The following is a 7,500-nucleotide window of genomic DNA, read 5'->3' as shown; positions in this document are numbered from 1 at the left end:
AACATCATCATCATCCTCATCACTATCACCATTGTAGTGTCACTGAATGGCCTGATTCTTGACCCTCAGGTCAGAGACAGCCTGGGTCACCTTGATCCTGGCTGCTAGGACCATCTACAGTGTTTCTTTCATAGGAGACTGAATGCCGGTCTACCACCCCTTTAATCTGACTGCCTTTATCTGACTGCTATTCCAGCCGCAAGACGAAGGACACTTCAAGATTTAAAAGAATCATTTTAATAAACTCTTTTCACTGCTTATTACAATGTTCATAAATAATCATCATGGTTCATTTTAACGGTGTTTAATTACTGAAACAAACTATTATTCATTGGTTAAGAATAATAATTATTTATGATAATCAGTAATGTTTAACAAGATCATCTGCACTTACACACACTCATACAGGGCACGGTAAATCAGGTTAAGGTTAACTGCACTCACATGATTCTTTTCTCATCCACGAAAACTTCCTATCTTCAGGGAAGGCGTGTTTCTGAGGTATGTTAAAGACATGTCAAAACCTGATTCGTAGACCAGGAAATGCCCATCTTATAAAACAGCACTCTCAGCATTTTGCGAATGAGTTCTAGAGAAGTGGGACGGCCACCCTCACGCTCTTTAACCAACAAGCGATTTCTGTCACGCTGGCAGAATTGCTCCAACACAAGCATCTGCTGGAAGATTCCAAGATTCCAGGAAAAACAATGATGGTCTCCAGCCAGAGTCAGGAACTACACACCGGACTAATATGAGACACTTATTGTTATTATTATTTTGTTGTTTGTTTGGTTGTTATGTGAAGAATGAGCCGCAACAAACACTTATTTCCCTCTGAGGTTCCTGGAATATTTTTAAATGAACCGGCTCATCAGCAGTTAGGAGACGGGTTTCCCTGAGTGATGAAAGTCTTCCCTGCTGCCCGTTACTGGGAACCAGAAGTATGGATACCAGAGAATAATAATTCAATAAAGCAACAAGGACTGTAGAGAAACAGGAGCTCTGCAGGAATCTGAAGATGAAGCCATTTAGGAGCTGCCGCCACTTCTGGGGCTTCTCACCTTTTATCGGAGGACCTTCATGTTTCAAAGGGAATTTGCACATTTTTGTGAAATCATTTTGTTTCTCTGCAGCTCGTCTGACTCACCGACGGTTTCTCGGTTGAGTCTCGGTGATCTCGGCATTCCACTTCTTCAAATACAGGAGAGGACTCTTTCTGAGAACCGGTGGATAAAAACAGCAAGAAGCTTCTCAGCGCCGGAGGGCGTTTTCATTTTCCTGTGGCTTTGTATAGAAGAAATGTCACTTACCTGAAGAGGATGACCTTATCAAAGATTTACACCTACAGCTAGAATGCTGTGCTAATGTGCTGATGTTCTCCAGCTGTTGTAAACAGAAGCTGTAGGTCTGAGCCCGAGGGTTTGGGTTTCTCACTCAGCTTAATTAAGCTCCACTCAGACACGTGTCCAAGATTTCATCCGGAGGATTTATCAGAAGCTTTTTTCTTCCCAAATCAAGCTAAAGACCTTCATCGGACGGCAGTAAGAACAGAGTTGGACTGTTCCATGGAAACAACCACAAGATTCCATAGAAAAAGCTACGTGAACGTAGTCTGACAGCAGTGACACAGACTCATGACATGATCTTCCAATAATAATAACAACAATAATCAGAGATGATGTTTAAAATCCTGTTTTATTTGGCAGATTTCTGCACAAAAGTCTGTTTACATGTTTATTTTCCAGCTTTTTTATCACAACCTATTGGGATTATGACACCAACAAACTCAATCCCAGTTTACGGTTTCTCCAGCAGATCTGCTCCCGTCGGTGAAGGAACCAGCTGGGTCGGCGGTTCTGTTGGCAAAGACAACCAAGCTGGTTCTGATGAGGGAACCCATCAGTTGGAGCCGCGCCTCACAGAGAAGTTTTCTTTAACAATCTGTTACCATGGTAACCACAAACAAGAGCGTGGACCACAACAGCTTCAGAATATTATTCAGAGACACAACAGGTGTGTGTGTGTGTGTGTGTGTGTGTGTGTGTGTGTGTGTGTGTGTGTGTGTGTGTGTGTGTGTGCACGTGTGTGTGCGTGCACATGTGTGTGTGTGTGCGCGTGTGTGCATGTGTGTATGCGTGTGCGTGCGCGAGTGCATGTGTGTGCATGCGCGTGTGCATGTGTGCATACGCGTGTGCGTGCATGTGCGTGTGTGTGTGCGCGTATGTGCATGTGTGTGTGCGTGTGTGCATGCGCGTGTGCATGTGTGCATACGCATGTGCGTGCATGTGTGCGTGTGCGTGTGTGTGTGTGTGTGTGTGCGTGTGTGCATGTGTGCATGTGTGTGTGCATATGCGTGTGCGTGCATGTGCATGTGTGTGTGCGCGTGTGTGCATGTGTGTGTGCGTGTGTGCATGTGCGTGTGCATGTGTGCATACGCATGTGCGTGCATGTGTGCGTGTGTGTGTGTGTGTGTGTGTGTGAGTGTGCACGTGTGCATGTGTGTGTGTGTAAGCATGAACCAGTATCAACAGGAGCTTCCTGTATTTAGCATTTCACTTCCTGTTTGACATCTCCCAGATTTGACCTAAAGGTCAGAGTTCATGTGAAGCTGTTGATAGCCTGACCAGCCAGCCCCATGCTTCCTTAGGGGAACTCTCCTATTCAAATAGCCCCAGCCCCAGCGTCAGCTCTGAGGATGTTTTGCAGTCGGCAAACGAAACGTTAGCAAGGTAAAGAAAAACCTTTCCTGTGTTTTAAGAAGAACCAAACATGGAATTAGAAACTAGACACAGTAAAAACACCAAAGAAGCCCCAGCCCCAGACAATTCCAACTGAGCCGGTCAGTGCTGAGCATCGTACGTCACACACGCGACGCTGACTTTCTCAGAAACACGGCGTCTGAAGCGGAGTTCACTGTGGTTCGTTCGTCTGTTCTAAAGGACTTGGACACGTCTTTAAAAGCTCGCTAAAAGATTTCTTCTACAGAAAGATGTTAACGCCATAGCCAGATGCCATCTTTGACTACAGCTAAAGAACTACAGCGTTGCATGGTACAGTCAGCATTTCTGCCTTTTTCTGATTGGTTATTTTTGAGCTGGCTAGTCCCGCCCCTCATGTGCCTCTCAGCCTGTGAGGATCCAGACTCGTTCTCTGTGTAGAGGACGAGTCTGGCAGGCCAGGCTACACTTTGATGACTCGGGTCGAAGCGCTGCTGACCTGGGAACACCCCACCTCGAGGATGAGGAGCACCTCATCGTTCTTTTGTGTGGAGAACATTTTCCACAATTTCGTCTTTGTAAATGGTTCCTTCCGTTCCGGACTCACGTCCCCTCAAATGCTGAACTCATTCTTTTTTATAGGTGGAAGAACCAACCATTAAAAAGCAACCTTTGAATATTTTCATATTTTTTCAGTTTTACTTTGGGATTCATGGAAAATCCTGATATATTATTATTAGCATAAATTTAGCTCTTTGTTTCTTTAGCATTGATTGAGTCTGCTTCGTATTTTTCCTGCGTCCGGCTCGGTTTCTTTCCGAGGGTTTTTAGGGCATCGCTGGGATTTGTGAAAACATTCCATAGTCTGTTCCAACAAATCTGTTAAAGGTCACTGAAAGTGAATTAACTGTAATGAATTAATTTACATGTTAGTTCATGAGTCATAAGACATAAGATTCCATAGTAAACATGAAATCAATCTTATGGATCTGTGGGTACTGTTTAACCAGAAGAATGGAACTTTTTATTGCAGGGATTGTGTAACACTTCGTATTAACTCAGAGACGACAGAAGACAGAGTCAGGTTGTGTCAGGCTGAACATGAAGATAGTCTCCTACACCTATCTCCTGCAGTAGCTTCTGATAGAAAACAGACGGTGAAACTCTAGGATTAGAAAATCCTGACAGATCTACGTCACACTGTCACAAACATTCATCATTATCACCATCTGACTCACGACGGGGAAGGCTCCAGGAAAGCATTAATTCCTACCAGACCCAGAGACCACTGCCGAACCACTCCTTTAAAAAGTCACAAAAACGCCTCAAGGGTCTGGAACAAATCTCAGTTTAGTTTCTGTGGGTGTGACGGTAACCCCGGCTTTCCACAGGAGCCGTCAGCAGCACGTTACTGCAGCAGCACGTCTCGCTCGCGTAAGCTGCTGCTTGGCCCTTCCCACGAGACGCGAAGCAGCAGGGGAGCAGCTGTCACCGACCGAGCACGAAGTCACACGAGTGACTTCGTCAGTAAACACAACAACAAGCAGGAGAAAACTACAACATGGCTCCAAAAGGTTTGTGTTTTATGTTCTGTCCGTTTTATAATCGTCAATACGGACCTGAAAAACAAAGGAGACCGCTAGCTAGGTGATAACTTCTCACGGGGACGCACATTTAGTAACTTTTTTTAAAAGTAAAGCAACCGGAAGGCAGTACGTTTCTTTATTCTGAAAATCTCGGGAGCTTCTCTCCATTTCCGCGTCCGATTTCCTGTCTTTCCTTCCCCAAGAATGTCGAAATTGACCCGTTTCAGAGGCGTCGCGAGTAGAAAATAGAACCGGCGCGTAAAGGCCGCGACATGCTGCTCCTGAGACGCGGCCGACTCGCGCTGCTGACGGCTCCGGTGGAAAAGGTTCTGTTGACCACAGCGGTTCCTATCAGCGGCTATGACGTGCTGCTGACGGCTCCGGTGGGAAGCCGGGGTAAGGTGTCGGTGGGAGGAAATGGCAAACTAAAGGATTTAAACACAAGAACATTTAAATGAAACTATTGATGCCTGTGGGCAGAGCCGGGCTGAAGCTGGTATCTACATGAGATTTAACTTCAGTGCATGATAAACGATAAATGACCTGCACTTGTATAGCGCCTCTCACTACAGTGTATCATTCATCCATTCACACACTGATGGTGATGAACTACGATGTAGCCACAGCTGCCCTAGGGCGCACTGACAGAGGCGAGGCTGCCGAGCACAGGCGCCACCGGTCCCTCCGACCACCACCAGCAGGCAAGGTGGGCTAACTGTCTTGCCCAAGGACACAACAGCAGAATTCTCTGTCCGGAGCTGGGATCAAACCTGCAACCTTCCGATTACCGGACAACCCGCTCAACCTGTTGAGCTACTGCTGCCCCCCAAGCTGGACTCATCCCTTTAGATGAATCTGGTAAAATAACACGACTCTTGAATCAGAAGTCATTCATTAACGACGTTTATGCCTCCTGGAACCCGCTGGTTTTTCCTCAGCAGCTCAAGTTTAGTTAACTTTATAAAAACTGTTCATTTCTTCTGCAGAGAAGGGAAAAGGCGACTCTGTCGAGCAGCTTCGTCTCGTCTAAAACAAACCGACTCCCAGCTGGCGGCCCCGCTACCCAGGTGTTCGGATTTGAGCAATTCCAGGATCTTTTATCGATTCTGAATGAAGTGCATGCATGTGTGTTGAGTTTGATAGAAACATGTTAACTCATCTTTCCTTCTTTCTGCGTCTCTTCATCCGTCTCTATTCTTCTGGGCGGCTGCAGCTGATTCTTTTTAATGGAAAATTCAAACGGACCGTCTCACCGTTCTCATCACCTCATTTCCCATCCTGCCTCTTCTCTGGATCTGTCTCTCTGCCTCCCTTCTTCTCACCTGCCAAAATATCACAAAGCATTTTCTCCTCTCTGTTCGGCTGTCAGAGGATCTGATCAATACAATGGAAAGGCCAGGAGGGGAGTGGGGAGACACGAGGGGGGAAGAAACAGAACACAGATCCTGATTGCAGCGTTTCCAACTTTCAGACACACAGCTCACCCAGATCACAATGCCTCAGCACCCAACCTGGTGGTTATTATGGTGACTTTGTGCTTGGGTGTTGTTCAGCAGATATTCTGCACAGATTCACTCTTTAAAGGGACGTTATGGAAGTTTGACAGCCAAAACATGTATAGAAATAATAAATGTCTTCTTCATACAGTCTCCTGCAATGCCCTGGTCCTGTAGAATGAGCCCTGGCATTTTTACTGTGATTGCCTGTTTTTCTGTAAAATCACAGAAAAAGAGAGCTGCTCGGGTCGAGCAGGCTGCTTCATGCGCGTTCACGCTCAGGCATCGCCCGTAGCATTTGCTATCCGTAGCTTTAGCAGCAGAGAGAGAGGCAGTGCCACTTTGTCGCTGTTCCTAACGCCTAGTGACAAAGCTAGCTACATTTCTGAGGACCCTTAGCTACTTTCTGTAGAACTTTCTTCTAGATATTTCCTGCAAATTAGCAACAAAATAGCCATTTTCACTCCGAACCGTTCTTTGGTTTGACGTTGTTTCAGCTGTCATCAAGTTACAGATACTGTGAATGTTACTAGAGTGTAGCTCACCTTGTAAGATGTCTGACTCCCATGCAGAAGACCAGAGTTTGATTCTGGGTGTGACCATAGTTCATTTCGAGTTTCTTTTTTACATTACTGGTTTTTTTTTTTGCAGTAAGATGCCCAAATTTTTATTTGAGACTCGCCGAACGGCATTGAATTCACAGATAAAAAAGATGTGGGTTCAACTTTCATTTTGGAACAATTTTTCAAGCAAGGGAAGGGAATGATCTGAGCATGCAGGAGGACTGACCCATCTTAAACCTTTGTCGGCTGTGCTGAAGAGAAAGGTACAGAACCAAATTATTTGATTAATTAGCTGCGTGTTCTCCTGTCCCCCGTCCTCCGGGCCACACACACACACACACACACACACACACACGGGACTGTCTCGGCTGTTATTTTCGTTAAGGAGTGTGCACGTACAGCATGCGCACCTCGTGCACGAGCCTACTATTGAAGCTGCCGTGACGCTTTTGGCCTGAGGGGGCAATCGCGAGCATAAAAATTCAAAAGTCCATAAAGTCCCTTTAAGAAGTGCGTGATGCTGGCTTTAGACCCCCTAACTGTATCCTGAACCTGGGCGGGGCTCACATTAGCCCTCGTCCTCCTGTGACCACCCAAAAGGAGTTTTCTCCGCAGGGTGGCTGGGCTTTCCCTAAAAGATGGGGTGAGAAGCTCGGTCATCCGGGAGGAGCTCAGAGTAGACCCGCTGCTCCTCCACATCGAGAGGAGCCAGTTGAGGTGGCTCGGGCATTTAGTTAGAACGCCTCCTGGACGCCTCCCTGGTGAGGTTTTCTGGTCACGTCCAACCGGGAGAAGACCGAAAGGAAGACCCAGGACACGCTGGAGGGACTTTATCTCTCGCCTGGCCAGGGAACGCCTTAGGAATCCTCCGGAGGAGCTGGCCCAAGTGGCTGTGGCCAAGTGGCTCGCTTAGGCTGCTGCCCCCGCGACCCATACCCTGGGTGAGTGGACGAGAATAGATGGTTGTATCAGTGATCTCATTCACTGCCAAAAGCTCGTGACCATAAGTGAGGGTTGGAACGTAGACCAACTGGTAAATCTTCCCTTTCTGGCTCATCTCTGTCTTCACCACGACAGAGCAGCACAACGCCCGCATCCCTGTGTGTTTACAGCTCTATCCGGATCAAATTTTAAATCA

The sequence above is a fragment of the Nothobranchius furzeri genome, chromosome 4 (genome assembly GCF_043380555.1).
Source record: "Nothobranchius furzeri strain GRZ-AD chromosome 4, NfurGRZ-RIMD1, whole genome shotgun sequence".
Classification (NCBI taxonomy): domain Eukaryota; kingdom Metazoa; phylum Chordata; class Actinopteri; order Cyprinodontiformes; family Nothobranchiidae; genus Nothobranchius; species Nothobranchius furzeri.
The sequence above is the reverse complement of the archived record's forward strand: the minus strand, read 5'-3'. Positions refer to the sequence as shown.